Here is a 22701-nt window from a genome sequence, read left to right on the forward strand (position 1 = left end):
ATGTTTTTTTTCTCAGTGCACTATACGACATTCAGATACAGAGGTGCAGAACTCACACGTCGTGCACACTGCAGCAACCACACGTTACTCATTTAACTCAATTCAGCTCAAACTGTTCAGGACATTTAAAACTGTTAAGCACATTTAGGGTTATATGATAGACAGTAACAGCAAAGCATAAGATTATTATACTTATAAAGCAATAAAAAGAAAAGACACATAAGGAACAAATAATCAAACAGTGCACTAACTCTTATTTTTTGTATTATTATACTACAAAATAATACTTTATACTGTAGATATTTTACTTAAATAATTTTTGCTTAGACAAGCCTTAAAACATACAATTTTCGAGATCAGACACTCTCTTTCTCTCACACACACAAACACACACACACAGGTTTCCTCTCACGTAACACATTATACATTCCAGCTTTCAGTCCTCGACGCTCACTGATCTCCTACAGACATCTTAAGAATAACTCGACGCCTATAATCTTTATTCTTTCATTTAAACATATTTATCTGTCCCCCTGTCTGCAGTACCCAGCCCCCTTTGACCCTTTGGTAATTCCAACAACTCATATTTCACATTTACTGTACTCAAAATGCTCCCTAAACACTAGTTATGAAACCTAATTGCATGTATACAATATAATAAACATATCTCGAGAAAGAACGTATAAAAACAGCCTAATCTTGAGCTCTAAGCTCAGCTGGTCGTGTGAGTGATACGTCAGCAGCAGCAGCACATGCAGTGGGCAGCTAAAACTCTCCTTTCAGCTGTCTACAGCTTCATATAACATTATAAACTAACTATTAGAATCTCACAGATATGTAAAATATGTAACCCTCACAATTATAAAGCACCACAAGCTAAAAAACCTCGCGTCTGTAATTTTCACACACGTCGACAGACGCAGACGTTCGCTACGCACACGTTCTTATCATCACAGTCACAACAAATCCATTTCAAGACACATATAGGATATTATTTAATTAGAACAAATACTATTAAATCAGACTGCGTTTGCCCTCACGTCTTTAAGAATTAAAACGACACAACTCAACACAAGCGCTCATGTGCGTTTCGTCTCTACAGTTTCTCTCATTCAGATGAATAATTACTACAAATGTATCTATACATGGTGTTATATGCAAGTAAACACTTTTATAAAGCTTAAATACGTACTACATCATTTTCATATTCCCTTACGTCTCACAGCTCATGCGTCTCAGACGCTACAGACGTCTGCACGTGACAGCTCATTTATTAAACCCCAAGTAGTTTACAGACAAATATTGCAAATACCTGACAGTGTTATGTTGTTCCTAAAAAGTGATCAATTTGCTGAATATCCATTGACAGGTGTAAAGCAGTCTAACAGACGTTGGTTTGACCTTGATCTTGTGTGCAGGATACAAGGTAAAGTTATCCCAGATTTGCATCCTATAGGAGGGAAAAATAAAGCATGTTTTAGTGTTTATTAAGGTAATATCCTCTCATCATTTATGCATCATATGCATAATTTATGTATCATCTAAAAAAAAAAAATTGATGGCATTATATTGCACTAAAATATATTTTTAAAACACATATTTCAAGTTTTTATCACAAATATTGCTCGTTCATAAAATGTAATATTTTATCCAACAGCTTATAGTACATTTATAAACTGAAAATGATTATTTTTCTTTATAACATATACTGAGAGGCACATTCATAAGCTAGACTGTCAGCTTGACGCAGGTCACATTACCTGGCTAAAAAAAATACAGACACTGAAAAAATGCCACATACCTTTTAATTCTTCCCTCTGACATGTGAATGTTGTGGATCAGATGATTAACCGTAGGACTTCACCACGGTATTCTCACGCCTGAGGCCTCTGCAATGCTAGACGGGGTTTGAAAGAGAAAGCATGCAAAAACAGATGAAGATTTATGATTTTATCCATCAGTAGTGATTTAAGAACATTTACAGCAATATAAATATTTGTTTAGGGTGTTTTCTTAAACAATATACTGTATATTTCTTTCTGCTCACAAACATTGTCACACATGCCTCTGTACACACACACATGCACCACAGAAGCAAAGACAGTCAAATGTCATATTTTTTCATGCACATCCACATGTATCATGTCCACTTTCATCCTTGTTCATCTCGTAGATTTTATCAGATTTCAAACAGCCTTTTCATTTTAATCACATCTATACAAATGCCAGTGATTTAAAACAGTCTATGTTAGTTCCTTTCTTAAACATCTACAATTTGTGAAAATTAATATATTTTGAAGCAAACCTTCTGTGAACTACTAAAGTAAAGTAAATCTGTATTTAAGATTAAAATTACAATGTTTAAAAATATTCAGCGTTATTTTATTTAATAAGAGAAGCTTACATGTAGCAAATTTACTTGTAAAGTACGTATGATTGCTTACTAAACACTTAAATATAAGATGTGCGTCAAATATATTTACAAAACTGTACAAATTGCATTTGAAATATAAAATATAGTAAATATGAATGTAACTAAATTATACTGTACTTTATAACTGCATGTCTACGGCTCGTCTGGCCTGCCGTCTCTTTCTCAAAGCTCACGCATATGTTTCACAACCTCTCGGCCATGTGCTCACTAACACACACACACGTCCAGCTCTCTACATGTGCGCAAACAATGATAGACAAGCATTCTGTGCATATTTACACACACACTCGCATTTACACTCTCATATATGCATGCATTCACGCACAAGCGGTTTTAGGGCCTCGAAACAATCACATAAAGCCTTGCAACAAAAACACACACATCCATATGCGCTCTTCTAGGTACGTAAATAAGCACACACACTTATTTTGAAAAATCACAAACACACACACACACACACTTACTCATATGTATGTTCTTATTCACACAAACTATTCTGCACACACACATAGCGGACTTGTGATAATGATACAAAGCTTTCTGATATATACTCACAAGCACTTTTTGTTCGTACACAACTTACACACCGTCTGTAAAAATGGCCAAAATGAACATGCTACACTCCTTATCTAACACACACACACACACACACACACACACACACACACACACACACACACACACACACACACACACACACACACACACACACACACACACACTCTCTCACCTACACATACATATCTGTGCATGAATTCGAACATATAAACACACTCACCTTAAAATAATAAAACAAAGCATTCTGACACATACACATAACCATGCATTCACATTAATACACACACAGACTCACACACACTTGCTTTATCTGTCATATTCTTGAAGAGTTACACAATATATATGCATAAATGTGCACAAGATATTTGCTACACACGTAAATGTATTAAAATAATGCATTCTTTAATACTTAACAAACACACACACATTGCTTTTGCGCTCATTCACACATCACTTTACCATGGTATATTTGCATACACACACTAAAACTTATACACACATGTATAAGCAATAAACTTATACACATACACTAAGCACTAAACTATATGTATGCACTAAACTAACACAAACAGAGACATTTCTTATGCATTCTTGCTGATACACAATCACGCACACACACTCCATCTCCCACTGATGAAACACACACATCTGCCTTTACATTCTCTAACAGACGTATACATACACACACAAGACATCTTACACACACATCCACAATCCACAAAGCATTCTGACACTTGCACACACACATTCCCAGTGCATTTTGTGTGGGTATGCAAACATATGACACTAGCAACACATCTCACATATGTGGGCACTGGATACACACAAACAGATCTGGCCTGCTCAATGAAAATCTGCTCATGACAGTCATAAAAACAACGTCATTCTGGTCAAATGTGTTTCCTGAGATCCTCCATACTTCTCTCAGTACATACTAGTTAAGGGGTACAATATATAGTAAGTAAAGTATCAATATCAAATCAAACAGAATGATGACAATTAGCTTTACTATATGTATATTTATAAACCTAATGATAATCTGAATATCTGAATAATGACTGAATATCTGAATAATGATAATGCTGAAATCTGATACGCTGCAAAAATTATTATATATATTATAACATTCTTATATATATTTAATATTCTAGTGCATCTAATGCTATTGTCTGAGGTTACATGCTTGTACGTCTAATGTGGTTATACGTCAGTCTGCTCAGTCTGCTGGCTCTACATTCATATACAAACAAAAAAATACACAAAAAGATCAAAAACAGGGCACAGGACTCACACAAGCTTTTAAAAACTCATGTAACGGCTTAAAAATGTGCATACTACCTTAAAATCTATAGTAGGGTGAAACTGAGTGACAATGCAGATTAGTTTACTGGTTTCTGTTACTTTCCATTTGATTAGTATAAAATCATAATCATTTTCTACTAAGTTGTTTGTCTTAATTTTAAAGAAGGTTTTTGCATTACTAAAGAAGAACAGCTAAATGTCAGATAAAATACATACTAAGCATTTTAATCATCGTTTAATGTCAGTTTAGTTGACGTATCATCAAAAACTGTGAAAACCAAATTTATACCAATGTAAATATGTATTGCTTTCACTTCAACAAATATATTGTATTATTTCTAACTTTTTTATTCAGCGAACATTTTTGTGCAATGCCCTTCTGGATTGCTGGTTTTAATAGTTTGACAAAACTGATTAATACATTTCAAATGTTTAGCTGTTTAAAAAAACTAGCTGTATTATATATATAATATAGTAGAATTTATTTTGGTCAGCAAGACTGCAGTGATATAATAAGTGTCTCCCTCTGTACGTCGTCATCTTTTTATGTGCCGTCGGAGCCCATCACTATCAGACCTGACCTGTCACATCTATATTGTTTTTTAACGTTATATACATGATCAGCAACCATTAAAAATCATATTTTTTTTCTTTTAACACATGTAGTAAGGATAGTTTCTCTTTTAGAAGACATTTCAATCGAAGCAGACGATGTAAGCATGCAAAAACATGACGGAATGTGAGCACTGAAGATTTTTTTTACATGATTTCTTGACAAAGAGAAAGATTTTTACATTTCTAAAGGTGATTTTATGACATCATATGCTCAAAAAACCTGAATTCTGCTTCTTTCTTTATCATTCATCGTGTCTTGCTAAATTAAAGGTCTTTAGTGTTCTGAATTACTATTTTTGAACATTCTCTAGAACTGATTCACATTTGCAAAATGATTTCTTCAGTTACACATTTGATCAGTCACAGAGTTTCACCCATCAGCAAAGCCTAAGGTGTGAATGGATGTCATGGGACAGAAAGTGCGTTTTGCATTACAACTCATTCGAGTGCCGGACACTCCCATGCTTCCCTGGAGATGTTTTTGGGACTAAATAGGTGTCGGCTGATACCTTGTTTATTGGTAAACCCCTTCTTTTAACCTCCGACATCTTCCATTCCTGTCAGTCGTTACTCCCTTTCTGTCAGTTTGGCTTCACATCTCACTTTTGCATAGACGTCCATCATCAGCAGATTTTCTACAAATAAAAGACACAAACAATTACCAAAAAACATCTAGACATGCAGCCAAACATAAACACACACCCCCACACAGCATCTACAATCTGTATTTGTGCTAAAATGGTTGATCTTAAAAAATAAATAAATAGTACTCCCATTAATAACTACTATTTTGACTATATACTATTATTTGATTATACTATATTTTATTATTTTAGATTTTCGATTGTTCTGTATGTACATGAATGTGTTCTAACACTGTAAAGTTAGAATTTTTTCTCCATTAATATTACAAATTCCAGTCTTAGGTTATATTTCATAAACTTAATTCTTACACACACTTTTACAATTTTATTTTAATGCACTATATCCAAATCTATATGATTGGCTGTGAAATACTAACAGCAGTTTCATCATAGTGAGATATTTTTAAGAAGAGACTCATTTTAATAGACGTACGCTTATTTTTTATGAAAAGTAATTGTTTTGGTGCCATTTAGTGATGTTAAGGTAACTGAAAACTTCATATTTAAATAATGTATTTTACCAAAAGATTATATTTAAAAGCTGGAATTAACTGGGAGTATGTATACTCAAATAAAATCTGCTTTTGCACTGGTTATGTAGAGAGCACATTAATGCCGAGTGAATGCGTGAACGTGTATTTCTGCGGCAGTGAGGTCATGCCATCTTCACATGATGGGACCACCCTCTTAGGAACAAGCAGACACTCCCCTTCCCTAAAAATTCCGCCCGGAACTGACTCATCCCTCACACCTTCCCTGACTCATCCATGTATGATAGAAAAGAGGGAAAGAAGGGACGGGGGCCACCTATGGAAATATTCGTCTTGTTATTCCATGTTATTTGTTGTTAGGGCAGGTTAATGTTGGCATCCTGTTCCTGTGGACTGATTAAAATGACAGTTAAAGTTTAAAAACTACATCATGTCATTTTGCAAACAATTTAGGAAAGTCGAAGAATAAGGTGAAAAGCCTTTAAATGTTATTTGGTGTATCATAATGAAATGTGAGGAGATTAAAGCACATGTTTTTGACACGACATGTCCTCCTCAGACTGAAAAATAATATGAGAGAGAGACGAGCTGAGAAGAAAAATGGGTAAAACAATGTGCTCCGTGACAAAAAACGTGTTTAATAACTGCAACATCAAATTTTTAATCATAATAGATAATGGAAGTTATAAATTACTTGTTTGTGATGCTTTTCAGTTTAATTTAGATTGTGGTTATTAATAGTTTAACATGAATTTGTAAGTGTTAAAAAGAACTCAATACCGTTAAGATAACGTAGAGAATAAAAAAATACAAATAAATAAAAATGACACATTGTTTGTTTAAAAAAACCAAACACAAGTTAAATCTAACCTTGAACAATAGGGCCTTTTCTTGGAGACGTGCATCTTTTATAAGCTAAAAGTGACCAGGTGACGTCTTTTGCTCACCCAGATAATCAACCCATTGCAAAGTTATCAAAAAACATACATGTTCTCAATAAATGCGTTTGTTTGAATTAATTCTTAAAAGGGAGAGACATATAAAACACATACAGTATAGCCATGACTAAAGTCTCTCTCTGAGAAAAAAAAGTAGCTACGTCTAGTGCTGGTGAGATCTGAAAGCATCTCAAGTCTCAGACTACAGGTGTAAAAAAAACAATACAGATAAATATGAGATATCATAACAGTAATATTGATTTTGATAAGTGTTTAAATCAGCAATTTAAATAAAAACTGTTAAATGAAAATAGCCCATTGTAGCCGGTGCTGCAGTCTATCTCTAGCTTCACTACAAAATGTAATATATTGTCTGTTAAATATGACTTATATACAGAAAATGTACAAAATAGTGTTTATGATTTTACAGTACAGTAATCTGTAACAATTGCTTTTAAAATCTGTATTAAAACTCTTTTTCTCTGATTGTTTGTCAGCATCTCAACATCATGTCGTGAAATTTCTTCTGGGAGGTTTAAAATGTTTATAGTGTTTAAAGACCACATCAGACAATACTGTGACATTATTTCTTAAAAAAAAGAAAGACAGAAAAAAAAAGCTTGGCTAATTTTATCTACTAGAGTCTGTCATACCGTCCAGCCTGTGTTAATAACTGCCACTTACTTTGTTGGTGATAAATATTTTTATGAAACCTTTATAATTTTTTTTCAGTTTAAAAAACTGATCTTAAATAATCCTTGCATATTATTCTAAACCAACCTGCAATGAACAATACTGTTAAAATACTGTTGAAAGTCACACATGAAGATCTTTATCACGACAGAAAACTAAAACTGTTGATGAGCAAATCCATATATCAATTTTTCAACATACATAGCTTGATTTTTTATATTTTGCAGCTTAAATTGAACACTCATTTAACTTCAATGATCATTTCATTTTAAGCTAAGGCAATAAAAGTCTGTGTAATATAAGTATCAGCATGCAATGAGAGCTGAAACATACACAAAAACTCCCAAATATTTTAGAGCCTTTTGTTGTACCTACAAACACTGAAATATCTTTATTTTTAAATCTATCTACATACGCGTACAGATATGAAATCAGTGCGTGTGTATCTGTGTGTGTATGGGTTTATGCACATATCAAGTACACTTATACTTGTGAGAATGTATTTGCATTCTAACTAATTGTGCAATAAATATTTAAGGTGTGTAAGCATAAATATATAACATATGAACCAGAGCAGTGATCCAATTCACTACATTAAAAAAAAATCATGCTGTATTTTCCATAACAAGCAATACCAATACAAGCCTTCATAAGCTTTTCTATCAAAACTTATAATTCTCACATGTAAAAACTAAAAGAATTACAGTGCCCCCTTGTCAACAAGCTTGGCTTAGTAACTTACAATGTTTTTATTAAATTCACATGAAATACAAACTCAGTCGTATTAAAAATATTTTATGACACCCATATCTGGTACTTAAGTAAAAAGACGGATTTTGATGCAAAGTTAATAGATTACACTGTTAGGCTAAAATGCACATAACCCAACATAAACCAAAAAACATAAAAAATAATTTAATTCCACTCACATATATTTGAGAATTTAGATATTTCATGACATATTTTGGGAATATTTTGAATAGAAAAATTAATAATAAAACCCTTGCTGAAAAAAACAACAGATACTATTAGAAAATTTGTAATGGTTTTACTGGAAACTGTAATGGACCCTGTTGGTCTCTTCTGGTAATTGGTTGCCTTCTATTGGTGGCTTGTTAAAACCAATAAATCCTAATGGAATATGTCCCAAAACACAGTACAGAAAACCATTTTTTAAAGGTTTTAATGGTTAAAAGTTAATGGTTTGTAATGTTTGTAATGTTATTTGTTGTGGAAACCATTAACATTTTTTTTGATGGTTTAAAGCCTATACCAGTTATACACTGGTATTGTGGCTGCTGTGTTTGTCATGTGTCACATGACAAGCATGAGACCCCCCCCCCTCACTTGTGCCCCCTCAAAAATGATGCCCCTTACACTACAATACAAAATTATTTTTCAAATAAATGAAACATGATGAAAAATTCATTTTAATTGAAATTGTTATAGATTACTTCTACAGATTGCAGTGACACATGACGGTGAAAAATGACTGAATTAATAATACTTAAAGTAGGTTAAGATGAATTTTAAATTTGTGCCCCCTAAAAGCACAAGTGGCCCCTGTCTGGCCAGTTACAGTTACTGTGGTCTAGAACTGCCCCTGAATGATGCACACTATATAGGGTGCCACACTTTAATAACTTTTAGAGTGTTTAACTGTAAATACTGCATCCGGAGCACTTAAGACCTTACTCAGGCCTGAACCTGCTGAATTCAACAGTTTGATAGGGATAAAATAACAAAGCAAATCTTCAACTTAAAACCTTGTAACCTGAGTAATCTACAAAAAATAAAAATCAATAAATAAAAATAAAAATCCTGTCCCTTCTGCAGTTTCAAACGCTTAATGATGGACAATGACATAAACAGAGTCCACTTTCGCAAAGGGCTGTGACGTAAAGAATGAACTTACGAAGACAGTGACGTCACGAGCAACCCCGTTTGGGAACGTTCTACGATTCGATTTCGAGCCGTTCATTTCTCTCTCCGTGCTTGACACGATGGATGCCTCAAGTTTCCTCCTGCCCTGTGCACAAACACAAGAACACAAAGTGGGATCGTTTAAATGCGCAATCTGAGCAGTTTAACATCTTCTGGAAAAAACAGAAAGCATGTTTGGTGAACAGGGAGTTGTAAGAAGTTGGGAACAGTAATGGGGCAAAAAACAAATGAGAAAAAGGAAAGCCTTTTCCAGCTACATCGTGCCATTCTGTCCACGCAAAAACACGTTTGGTGCACTTTTCAAAAAAGTTTGGATACACAGAGCACAAGAATATGATTCACTCACTAACGACGAACACCAGGAAAGCGTTATTAAATGCGTTTAGGCAGTACAAAAAGACATATGTGTCAATAAAAAAATCTAGCCTGTAAACTTTAAAACTTAATTGTAATCGCTGGCTTAATTTATTAGTTTAGAAAAGTTTCTTTCACTTTTTTGACCACTCGGAATTCAGCCCCTCGTGCAGAAAACTCGGAAATCTCTTGAAATCGAATAGAAATTATAGAAACTATTGGTATAAGTTAAATGAACATAAATAAACGTGCTGTTTAAGCAAAATAAAAAAAACCTTTTTATAATGCACGTATGGCGTAGGAGCTTCCTCCTGATGCTGTTTATACAGTATTATAATATTTATAACCCCCATTTAATCAGGGATTCTTAGTCAAATATGATATAATGATTAAGTTTATTAGGCCACCAAAATCAGCGTTTTTTTCTTCATCCTAACAACTGTAAATCAACCTTCCGTCTCCGCTTGCTTCTTTTGAGTGAGCATCAAGCGAATCACTTTAATAAACGCAAAACGAACACTTACATTATTGCCTTTTACAGTTTAGCTATCAGCAAAGAGGATTTTTAGTGTAAGGGTTTTATAAAGTTTCACTACAACGTCGAACTAATTTTTTTTAAGTATGAAAAACTTTTTCAGGCCTTTATGCTTTATTAGAGAAAGAGAGAGAGAGAGAGAGAGAGAGAGAGAGAGAGAGAGAGAGAGAGAGAGAAAGAGAGATATGCAAAACTCCTTAAAGTTAAAGTTTTCCAATATTTCTTAACCAGTTTCAGGAGGACCTCTTCTCCACGTCATTTTTAATTGCTTTAATTTTATAACCATGTAATTAAAGGCAATGCATCTTTCTTATAATGCAATAATGTGTGAGGGAACACATACGGTTGAGACGAAATGAATGTTAGTCTGACCTGAAGGAATTTAGGAGTGTCGTCACTAAGGGACATTGGAGCCTTTTCCAAATACTGTAGCCTATAATAAGGGCATTTGTGTTTGCACTTCCTCCTGCATATAGGCCAGGGAACAGGTGAGTGTCACCCAAACGGGAAATGACTTATGAGGTACTTGGGGGACCTGCCTTGAAGATGGTAGTGACACGGATCACGTCACTTCTCAGTTGCTGAGAATTTCTCAATGGACTGTATCTGCATGGCATAAAAACTTTATCACCCAGTGTGTCTACATGTTATATCATGGGTGTGCGTAGGTGTGTCATACTTCATCGAGGTGTCATTTTCCAAAATACTGTGTGTGTGTGTGTGTGTGTGTGTGTGTGTGTGTGTGTGTGTGTGTGTGTGTGTGTGTGTGTGTGTGTGTGTGTGCGTGTGAAAGAAGGAACGAGGGTGTGTGTAAAAAGAGGGAGAGAAAAGAAATAAAAGAAAAGAAACCGAGGAGGTTGGGTGAAACCTTGTTGTCTTTGGGCACCTACGGTGACGTGTTCTCTTACACACACATACACACTGACACTCTGTCAATGGGCTGATATTTTAATTTTAAACCCGTGTAGAACTATAACTGCGTCCGGCAGTGTTATACAGCTTATATGTTATTGCGAACAGGGTGGGGTCATTTCAACATTGTTTGGCTTCTAAGTGAATAGCACACTAACGAGATGCCCCTCTCTCTCTCTCTTCCCCGAATGGACCACTGTGTTTTCCCACGTGCAAACTGGGAGGCTCGTTGGTGGTACTGTGGTTCTGTTTGGGTGACTTTTTGTAATCGTATTAACGAGAGCAAATATTCTGGCAATGGAGCCGCCAGATAATTCTCGACAGGGAGGGATCTTAGACTTTGGGGACGTAAGTGGGAGAGAAGTTCGGCTTTACATTTGAGCCGCAATACAGTGATGACATATTTTTTGGGGGTAAAAATTAACAAAGTGTTTGTAAAAAAAAATATATACAATAAAAATAATATTAACAATAATAATGCAAGCATTTAATCCACGCAGCGAATGGAGCATCAATCGGTGAATGCGCCTTCCGCAAATGCTTTTTGGGGTAAGGGCTTCCCAGCTAGATACTTATGAACAGCAAGCCCAGACCGCAAAAAGATTCGCGAAAGACAAATCGCAGTCTGAAGTCCGTGACATCAAACAGTGACATCCAGGTGGCTTGTGCATGGCTCTGGTTTCCCAATCCTATTGTGTCCAGACATCGGGAAAAGCGAGACCGCGAAGCCCTTCTCCGTGGCTGAACTGTATCCAACTCATTCACATTCTACGAGCATGGGAAGCTTTGAGAGCAGCCAGCATCCAAATGCCTGTATTCTGCGTGCGAGCGCTGTCCGCGGTGCTGAATTCACTCCTTCCCAGTAGTTTATTTTCGCTGGCTTTTCTAGTCGCCGTGCGCTGCGATTATTGCATTTAAACAAAGACACACATATGATAGAGCAATCATTGAGCGCGTTTCTTTTCGCATCGCCGTTTTGTTGCTACTATGAAATACATCCTCTGGTTCGTGATGCCGGAGAACTGAGCAGATGAAGCGCTCTTGGTGAGGAGAGAGCAGTCTGTAATCTGCTCGCAATAAATAGAGAGCAGCGAGAGATCTTATTGGCGCAAACAAAAAATCGTCATCCACCAATCGGTTTCTTGCTCATATAGGGACCCCCCTTTTTGAAAAAAAAAGGAGAAAGAAAGAAAGGGGAAACCAAATTGTATCCTAGTTGGCGCAAGTGACCAAAAATATTCAGTGTAAGACAATAACATTAAATGTTTTTATCCTTTTCTGTTTTGAAGCCGAATTTGTTCGCCATGTCACGTTTCAAAACAGGTTGCTACGTCTCTCGCACACCATGTCGGGGTGGCGTGCATTCATGTCTGCAAGTACATCCTCACGTATCCATTCAAAACAGACATTAGGGTCGTTTTTTTTTTTTTTTAAACGACTAACATTTCGGAGGCGTCGGGTTCTAAAGTGCATGTAAAACAAAGCAGCACATCGCCAGCACGACGACAACAACATGACAGGCTTCTGAGGCAATTTCATTGCATGACCACAGAGAGTTCACTGGCTGATACCACTCAGTGAGGACACGGGGGTCTCTAAACTATCAGCAGAACATCAGTTCTATACATTACAGTTGCATCATCGCCTGCAGGCACAACAAACAAAACAAGGGTGCGTTACTAAGCGATTGGCATCAGAAGAACGTTAAATAAATGTTCTAGACCCAACTTTACAACAACAACAACAACAACAACAACAACAACAACAACAACAACAACATTTTGCAAATGCATCAACAGCATCAACATTTCTCACAACTTGAGGGAAACAAATAATAGTGGCATGACAACACAGGAAAAATGGGATCCCTCTGGCATATATTTTGGCCACAAACTCTATCCAGCTGTGGAATGTGACTTCATTTCACTTACCCGTGAAGTTTTTTTCTTGCATCCAACGCGAACATTTGTCAAAATTGTTAAATAGTGGTTCTTCTTGGAACTATGCAAGAAACTATACGAAGTGGGAGGGTCACGATCTTTATGTGGACAACCCCCCACCATACCCCCCCCCCCGCACCCAGTCTAAATTCATCCCGAACCAAGATCTCACCCTCCCTTCCCCTTAATCACTGATATTCTTCTTGCGCCTTCGTGGTGCAAGGGGAGGTTGAGGTGGCTAGGCAAAAGAGATATGGCTTGAGATGTAACAGGTGTAAAAAGAAAAAAAAAAAAAAAAAAAAAAAAAGAAAAAGAAAGAAAAAAAAAAAATCAAGCCCAGATGCCATCATTATGAGGATTTTATTTGGTGGTCGTATCATTTGCGGACGTCTCCAGTCAGTCACGATTCTCCCCCTTCTGTCTGCACTGCACAGCGACTGCATCTCCTGACGCAGCCAACGCGCACATATTACTCACTATAGCAGTCACGACTCGGATAAAACCGTGTTTCCACTAAAATTACAACGCCAGCATTGACTTAAGAAGATCTTGCTATGTCTGGGATAGATGTATAGAGAGCCACAGTGTCTTTGAAAAGGTCAAGGTAATGAGTTTTTTTCTGCAAAGATCCGCGGTCATTCCTGGACTCGCTACTCTGGCATGTACGCTTTTAAGTATTTACGCGAACTCACATTTAAATTTTGCTTTTGAATACATACACATGACCATTTAGACCCTCTGAAACAATTCGAAATATACTGTCTGCGAACGTTTAAGGCACTTATGCACGCTGCAGGATTGAAATTAGACATTTATTATGAGCTGCTTTGATTAAAACAACACTGGCGGTCACAACGTGATTGTTTTGTGCAACTGCACAAACGCGTTAGATTTGGCACAAGACCAGTATTATAGTCCACAGCAATAGAAAACAGTCGATTGCAGTACTGTATAATGAAAATGACGTGGGCGGAAGAGTAATCCATGTGAATCCGCCTATAGCTACACAGTCTCGAGCACATCTGATGGAAGTGTTCAAACAACGCACGCGGGAACATTGCACAAAAAAAAAAAATAAAAAAAAAAATTAAGGACCAGAAAACCTTAAGCTACGTTTTGAGAATGTGTGCCGAGTGGCATCCCTTTCACGGGTGATGGCCAAAACAGGGCTGACCATTTAAGGGCGATTTTGGATGCACGGAAACCCTTGACGCCACACCAGGGCTTCCCTCGTCGGCTGTTGCTGGTGATTTTCCTTTTGGCGCGGCGTCTTCCACCTATATTTATTAGCCTATTTTCCTCTTCACATATTTTGAGATATGTCCCCTTACTCTTCTAGTGTTATCAGTTTCCATTCACACTTTCAGCTGTAGCGAAGAGGCAAAAAGCGACTCAACAGCGCCGTCAGACAAAGGAGTTTGGATTTGGATTTCACTTATTTACCATTCGCGAGATTCCTGGTCTGAAGAGAGAGTGGTTTATTTCATTTTTTAACAAGTGGTTGAAAACAACAAAGCACCTGTTTGAGAAGTGCACACAGTATGAGTGAAAGAAATGGATGGTGTTCGGTGGAGGGGATGGCACGTTACTTAATGCATGCAAGAAATCGTGCAAGAAATCAAATAAACATGTCAACGAACCAAAGAAATCGTCGCGAATGTGTACTTACCAGTGCAGGAAGCCCTGGCTGAAAGCAGGGAAAACACAGACATGAGTATAAAACCATCATACGTGACAAAAAACAACAAGCAAGACGAAAATCAAATACTGCCCTTGATTCACATCTATCTTCAGCAACACGTCTGAGAAGTTTTCTCAGAATCGCAGTCCCTTTTTATACAAGTGATACCCTCTGCCTATTTCTGGACCACGATCAAACACTGATGCTATTTTTAGCGCCCAGTAAGAAAAAAAAAAACACTTACAAAGACATCGCTCAGGAGCGTTACATGGAGTGCATGTAATGTACATTAATTTTGCCTCTCCAACTCCATGCAAGGGCTCCGACTCGCCTCCGATGCATCGCTGCAGTGATTTTCCCCCCAAAACGAACTGCTTCAGTGCCCCTCATTCTTATGGGCTAAATATTTCTTAAACGTTCGCTTTCTCAGCACAAGTTGTTACCGTTCTCCTCGTTCCTTTATGTTGCTCACCATCCTCTTTATGATATGCGTCTTACGCGGCGTGTCTCCATGCAACTTTCGCTTGGAAACTCGGGACGGATTCGCAGCTCATAAAGAAAACACACGCACGCACGCACACACTCAGACGGACCCGCGCGCGCAAACAACAGTAATCAGTTGCACTGCGAACGAAATGTTTTTGTTTTTACAGCAGTACACAAACGATGATAATTAACGCTTGCAGAATCTCTCTTTTTTTTGAGGGCTGCGTCAGTTACTAGGCATTGACGTCACGTTTAGGTTCTCCCACTTCACAGTCTATGGCTGCTGATTACAACCGTCCCTGTTGTGCTCGCAGACAGCCTCGCGTTAATGAAAATGGCTCGGGCTAAATAGGTGAAAGACGGACAGTGTCCGCGCTGCAAGTGACCACAGCCCCGGTTTCCCAGAGCGAAACCACTCCTTGCAGTCGCCAGGCATCGTGAAAAACTCATTTGCCAATGGATTCCGTGGCAGGCGCGCACCACTAGCCTATATATGTTCTTTAAGCCTGGTAGCTGCTTTGCGCATGTTGGGGTTTTGTTTAGGGAGAGAAATAATGGAGAAAAGTTGGGGATGCCTCGTTTGATATTTTCAGTTTCAGCTTCAAATTGATGTGGTTATAAACGACCGTGCAATAGTCACAGAAAGTCTGCGGCTTCTATATCTGTCGAATTGCAAAGCATAACACTAAAAGAGAACGCGCATAACACTAAAAGAGAACGCACAGAACACTAAAAGAGAACGCGCAGAACACTAAAAGAGAACGTGCAGAACACAAAGTACACTAATTTGACCAGTGCGGTAGAAACATACGGGAGGGAAGAAATTGAGCGTCTTGCCGCATGGTGTCGCCAAACTCCATTCGAGAGCTACTAAAACTAGCGCTGTTCACTTAAAACTGATCTGAAAATCTACTTATAACAGTATTTTACTTTTTTGTGTGTCTTTATGTATTAAATTACTTATTGTGTCATCAAAAACATGGCCAAAGTCACGCAGAGTTTATGTTTTTTGCGACTGGAATGTCGCTGTCCGTGGTGCTGAAATATAGACTCGACTATCGCATTAAGCTTTATGCAGTGTTTTCCCCACAGACACTAACTTTAAATACGTTTCATACACGCACAGGCTGTTTATTCTGTATTAAACACATGGAGACACCATTTCATCGCTCTGACATGTTAGCTACAAGTGTATGAATGAACAGAAGCTCCTATTCATGAACAACACGATGTACTGCGGTGTGCAGGGATAATCCTACCTTCGCCACACTCGGGATGCTCCGGAGTGTTTGTCGGACTCCTGCTGCTAAAACGGGAGGATCGTGAATGAGCGGGCGGTGACGAGTTGTGTGGGGGGAACTGGAAATAGGTAAATATTTAGATCAGGGGCATAAATATAACATTTGTCATCATGTTTTCCTTAAAATACACCAGTGTTCTGCCAGGAGTGCCATAAGTGGCGGCTTTGATCTGACAAAGAAGCTGGACGTTTGCACCCTCCGCTAAATCTAAAAATACCTTGATTTCGGCTGTGTGGACTTGAGCTCGCTCAGAGCTTTTCCTCATTTAACCCACCTTACTTCAAATTTGACAGGGACAGCAGTCTCGAGTCTGTGGTTTGGAAATCACAAACCTGTAAAAAGAGCAACAATTCATACGTTTTTAAAATATATTTGTTTCATATATATACAAAATGTATTATATAATTATAATTTATTGATAAATATAAAATAATAAAATAAAATATAAATAAAATAAAAAAAAAACTAAAATAATAAAAATATATATATATATATATTATAATATATATAATATAAATGTATATAAGAAAATATATTTTAAATAAAATAAAAACTATATTAATATTATTAATGATATAATCAAATATATAATGTATAATATACAATTTAAAAATATTTAAATTATATATTATAATATTGAAAATAATATATTCTAATATTCTAATATAATATATTATAACAAAGATATATTTATATTATTCAATTATATATTATAAAATATATATGGTATGGAGGGTCAAATTACTCAAAATGAAATAATTTAATAAATGTGGAAATATACAAAATAATCATAAAATACATAATTAAATACATAAATAAATGCATAAATATTTATATGAATGAACAAATATTAATGCACTTATGTAAATAATTATGTATTTACTGATTTATTTATATATTTCAACATTTATTTAATTTATTTCATTTTGAGTAATCTGGCCCTCCGTACTATATATATATATATATATATATATATAAATAAAAAAAGTTAAAGACTGCAATAATGGTAAATGATGATAATATATTATAATATTAATATTATTAATATGATATAATAAAATATAGAATGTATAATATATAATAAAATGTAATAGAATTCAAGACTGATGCACAGTCTCTGTCTCAAATACAAATCCACTATCTGAATAGTGATTTGAGTGCCACAAGTGGTAGTATTAAGTCAAAATTAATAGACCAAAATAGGCATTCATCTACTTATGTATGATGTGAAAATGGGTTTTCTGGGCCCCTTACATGTGCTGACCAAAAAAACACCCTGGTTTCTCTCAATCCATTACACATAAAGCCAATAATTGTGTTGAATGAATCATATTTCCAATTGACAATCCTAACGTTTGTCAAGCATCAGGTTTTGCATTGCTCAGATGTTTAATCTGTTCTTCGACCATCAGCATCAGACCAGACATGAACGATTCAGTATTTACTCCAGAAGTTTATCTGCTGGGATGGCCGCATGTCATCGATCTTGCCCATAATCTTCCTCCAGTTCCCATTAATAACATAATCCAAAATATTTGCTTTGGCTCTCCGTCACACGTTTCTTTTTCCTTTGTTTGATGTCCCCCCCAATCCCTCCCTCCCTCCCTATCTCCTCAGTTTTGTTCCACTACGGGGAGAGACGTAGATGTTCTAGGAAACGGACACTGAACCCGGTGGTTTCTATTGGAGAGTTGAGAAGGGAATCAAAAATGATGAGGGTTTGTTTGGATTTCAAGCTCACATTAAGAATCTCCACCCTTATAGCCCTTTCTCTCTGTTTATTTTTCCGTCTCTCCTGCCTAAATGATGTCAATGGAAGCCGAGCTATAGAGCTATTTATAGATTCTCCCCCTCCCATCAGAATCACATGGTTCAGAGCCGAGGCACAATGACTACCTCAAGAGAAGAGTCTGCATGAATAGAGATGGTGAATATTTATGAACGGGCAAGCTGTCACATGATGTTCCTCCTGTGTAACATGTTAAGAAAGTCAGACCGGGCTTTCATGTGCACATCCTCACCATATCCATAAAGTTCGCCGCCATTTATTCATTCATTACTCCCTTCTGCTAATTTATTTATTCTTTCATTCAAAAGTTAGTTGGGACCAAAACTTCCCGGAAGCACCAAATAGCAAATAACCAACTTGTGCGAGTGAAAACCCGAAGGGTGCTGCCTTGTTTGCATCTCTCAGCTGCTGCTGCTTTGCCCACATCGCATGATCCTTCACGTTTCATCCAGCCCCTTGTCTCCATTCACATACATAGCCCATTACATAACAAGCCTGCACGAAAGAGAGAACGGTATTAAAATGTATTTACGGTTAACATAACTTAAGACAGCTGACATGTGCAGGGTTAAGCGACACTGATGTGCAACAATTTGATGGAGGGTTATAAGTTATTGAAGACATGTTGCATAGGCTATTAGTCTATTTATAGCAACAGCCACACGTGTGGAAACCACTTCTTTTGGGTTCCTAGTTGACATGTTAACACTCACTGGTTGCTATATTTAGTAAGCCTGGCAGTGCTGTTACTATTCCAGGCAATGTACATGAGGGGGCGGATAGTAGTCTTTCATGAAAAAGAGGATAGCGTTCTTTTCTTGCAGTTCTTCAGCCGTACTTGTGTCGCGTGTCTGTGCAAGGTGCGCCGACTCAACTTCTGCTGCAGAACAACACTGCAAACAAATGAATATGTGTTCAAATTAATGGCATTTAGTTGAAGGCACGAATGAATGTGCGCTTTATTGGGAACTGAACGATTTTAGTTATGACTCCGATTCATGAATGATTTGTTAACTGTTCCATTAATGTTTCTAATTTTGAAGCAGAAACATTGAAGGAGGAAAATTTTGACATGAGAAATGCTATTCTTATCGTGTTTACTCACTTTGGTTGGGCTGTTTCCAAATGATGAGATCATGTCAGATTTCATCAGTACAAACATAACAAATCAGATTTAAGGTGGCATCAATAAAAAAAATATATAACCAGTAAATCAATAAAAAACAGTAATTGGTTCTAATCATAGGTTCAATTAAAAATGTAAGCAAATAAAACATATTTATTTGTATGCAATACTCAAAATGTTTTTTGTTTACCTATACATGAACAACCAGTCAGTTACTATGAAATAAAAACAGTAACAGCTCTTACTGTTTATTCAGTAACTGCTCTGACTGATTCATTAAGTGTTCCTTAAAAATAACCTTATTAGAGTCATTTGTTTGGGAATTGGACAAAACTGGTCATGCTGTATGCTTTTGATTCACCGAAAATAATTGGTTTATGAGAGGCATTTATTTGGGAATCGGACAACACTGGTCACGCTGTATGTTTTTAATTCACTAAAAGAACTGATTCATAGGAGTCATTCACTCAGGAATTGGACTACGCTGGTCACGCTGTTTGTTTTTAATTCACTAAAAAATCAGTTCATAAGAGTCATTTGCTCAGGAATCAAACTACTCTGGTCTTGCTGTATGCTTTTGTGTTTAGGCCTCTCAAAAAGAATCAGTTTATTAGAGTCATTTGTTTGGGAATTGGACCACACTGGCCATGCTGTATGCTTTCGATTCACCAAAAAGAATCGGTTTATGAGAGGCATTCAGTTGGGAATCAGACTACACTGGTCACGCTGTATGTTTTTAATTCACTAAAAGAACTGATTCATAGGAGTCATTTACTCAGGAATTGGACTATGCTGGTCACGCTGTATGTTTTTAATTCACTAAAAAATCAGTTCATAAGAGTAATTTGCTCAGGAATCAAACTACTCTGGTCTTGCTGTATGCTTTTGTGTTTAGGCCTATCAAAAAGAATCAGTTTATAAGAGTCATTTGCTCTAGAATCAGACCACACTGATCATGCTATATGCTTATAAATGAATCGATTCATAAGAGTCTTTTATTCGGGAATCGGACTACACTGGTCAAGCTGAGTGCTAATACACTTAAAATAATCGGTTCATATGAGTCGTTTAGTTGGAAATCCGTCTATACTGATTTCCTAAGAAGAACCGACTCACTTGAGTCCATCTTTAGAAAATCGCACTACACTGCTCGCGCTGTTATTTATTTTGTAAATAAAACATAAAGGGCTCTTAAAAGTCATCGCACCACGCTGTATGTTACAATGAGTATTAGTGTTGTGGTTAATTAATAGCAATGCATGTAAAAGTGTCTTGTATTCAACAGCTTCGCATCGGCGGGGAAAAAAATGCACGTTCAAAAACGGATACCGGAACTATAACGTCATGAAAATCATTAAATAAGATGTCCTAAAAAGCAAAGATTTTTAATGAACCCAACAGACAGTCTTGTGAAACCCCAGGTGACCCCGGCTGTATTAAAATGGCCTGTCGTTAATGCAAAGCACGTTAATTAGTCGACTTGTGGTGGTTTTCCACTGCCCCACCTGCTCACTGCAGTACTATGAACATATTGTTTGATATCGTACGCGTGTTGTTCCAGCCTATTTGCCCACCTCTTGATTGGTCCATCGATTTATCACGTCTTACAAAAATAGGCGATCACTATCAGACGCCTACTGTTGCGTCCCGTCTGTGTTGTCGTGCTGCTCTTTAATCGTCCCGGTCTTGTTAAACGCCGAGAGCAAAGCACGTCTCTAACACGATCAGAATCATAAAGAGAAGGTTTCTTATTCAGTCACTTCGGAGAGCGCGTGCGGAGCTGAGGAGCTAGAGTGACTGATTTGGGAAATACCTAGTCACGAGCAACCTGCGCTGCGCTCCTGCGGTCTGATAGCGCCACCTAGCGCTCAGAGAACAGCGCGGTGCCACACACCTGTTGACGTGTGGAAAAAAACTCGACAGATTTAAAGCTAAAATCCGTCTGTGTAATGTTTCGTTTGCTATGCACCTCACACGACGCGGTTATTTCGTCTGACGTAGCACAAATGCCATAATTAGTCATGTGTTAATCATGTATTGTATAATCATATTTGTTATTGTCGAATGGTTGAAACTGATTTCTCTCATGATTAAGTTAGGGTTATATTAATTTTTATTCTCTTACTCTACCCCTAAACTTAACCCTAACACAAACGTCTCGCATTTTTAATCTTTTAAGACATTTTTGCTTCAGATTTTAGAGCTAAAGGGATACAATGAAGGCAAAATCTCTCGCACACAATCAAAATGATCATTAAAATGTTTTTTTTTTATTTTTTTTTATTGACAACTGTCTAATCGCATCTCATTTGTGATGCATGTATAAAGCCTAGGGTTAAAAGAGATATGGTGAACCATGACATATATGGTTTACTAAAGGCACACAAAACGATGTTATTATGAATTAGATTGTGATTAGAAAACAAAAGTAGATTAAAATAGCCTTTCACATTTAGAAGTCCCTAAATTGCCATGTTTTGAATGTAAATCTGATTTCTGTGGACTTGCACGGCCACCTAGTGGTGAGATTCTTCTAGTTTAACTCTTTATAAGCACATGAATGCTGGTAGCGAATGTGTGAAATGCAAAATTCATGGCATCTTTAAGTATTGACTAAATATTTACCCAATATTCATATTCAAATCAGCCAATGAGAATATGCTGAAAAAGGCAAAAAGATTTAATGTGGGTGAAAAATCTTGTCTGAAATGAAAACCAACAGCTGTAATACATAAATGTCTGATTTCCTTCAATCAAAAACATTTAAATATCTAGTACAAACTAAGCATGCACACTGTTTGAAATCGAAAGTGAACTCAAATCTATGCAAGCACTATTTGAAAACGATTGGTTCCTTAAATTTTGTAATAGTTTGAAGAGTCAAGGCAATCCTACTCTAAAAGGACAATTTCCGTGGAATATACAATCAAGTTAACAAACGAACATCAGAGCATAAGG

General features: G+C 36.7%; 1 long non-coding RNA gene across 5 annotated transcripts; it reads right to left on the reverse strand.

Moving 5' to 3' along the window:
* Positions 1 to 1178: 1178 nt before the first annotated feature.
* On the reverse strand, positions 1179 to 22598 carry LOC109063470. 5 transcript variants are annotated; one of them, XR_006158592.1, is made up of 10 exons: positions 21318 to 22598; positions 19331 to 19510; positions 18975 to 19112; positions 17103 to 17160; positions 16787 to 16886; positions 15030 to 15047; positions 9591 to 9704; positions 5419 to 5544; positions 1802 to 1897; positions 1179 to 1450 (listed from the first exon to the last, which is right to left on the reverse strand). It is a non-coding gene; the product is annotated as an uncharacterized LOC109063470 (long non-coding RNA). The 5 variants fall into 5 exon arrangements; XR_006158590.1 differs by having other exon boundaries at positions 16787 to 17160; XR_006158591.1 differs by lacking the exon at positions 19331 to 19510 and having other exon boundaries at positions 16787 to 17160.
* Between the last annotated feature and the right edge of the window lie 103 nt (positions 22599 to 22701).

This window comes from Cyprinus carpio, chromosome B25 (assembly GCF_018340385.1).
Source record: "Cyprinus carpio isolate SPL01 chromosome B25, ASM1834038v1, whole genome shotgun sequence".
Classification (NCBI taxonomy): domain Eukaryota; kingdom Metazoa; phylum Chordata; class Actinopteri; order Cypriniformes; family Cyprinidae; genus Cyprinus; species Cyprinus carpio.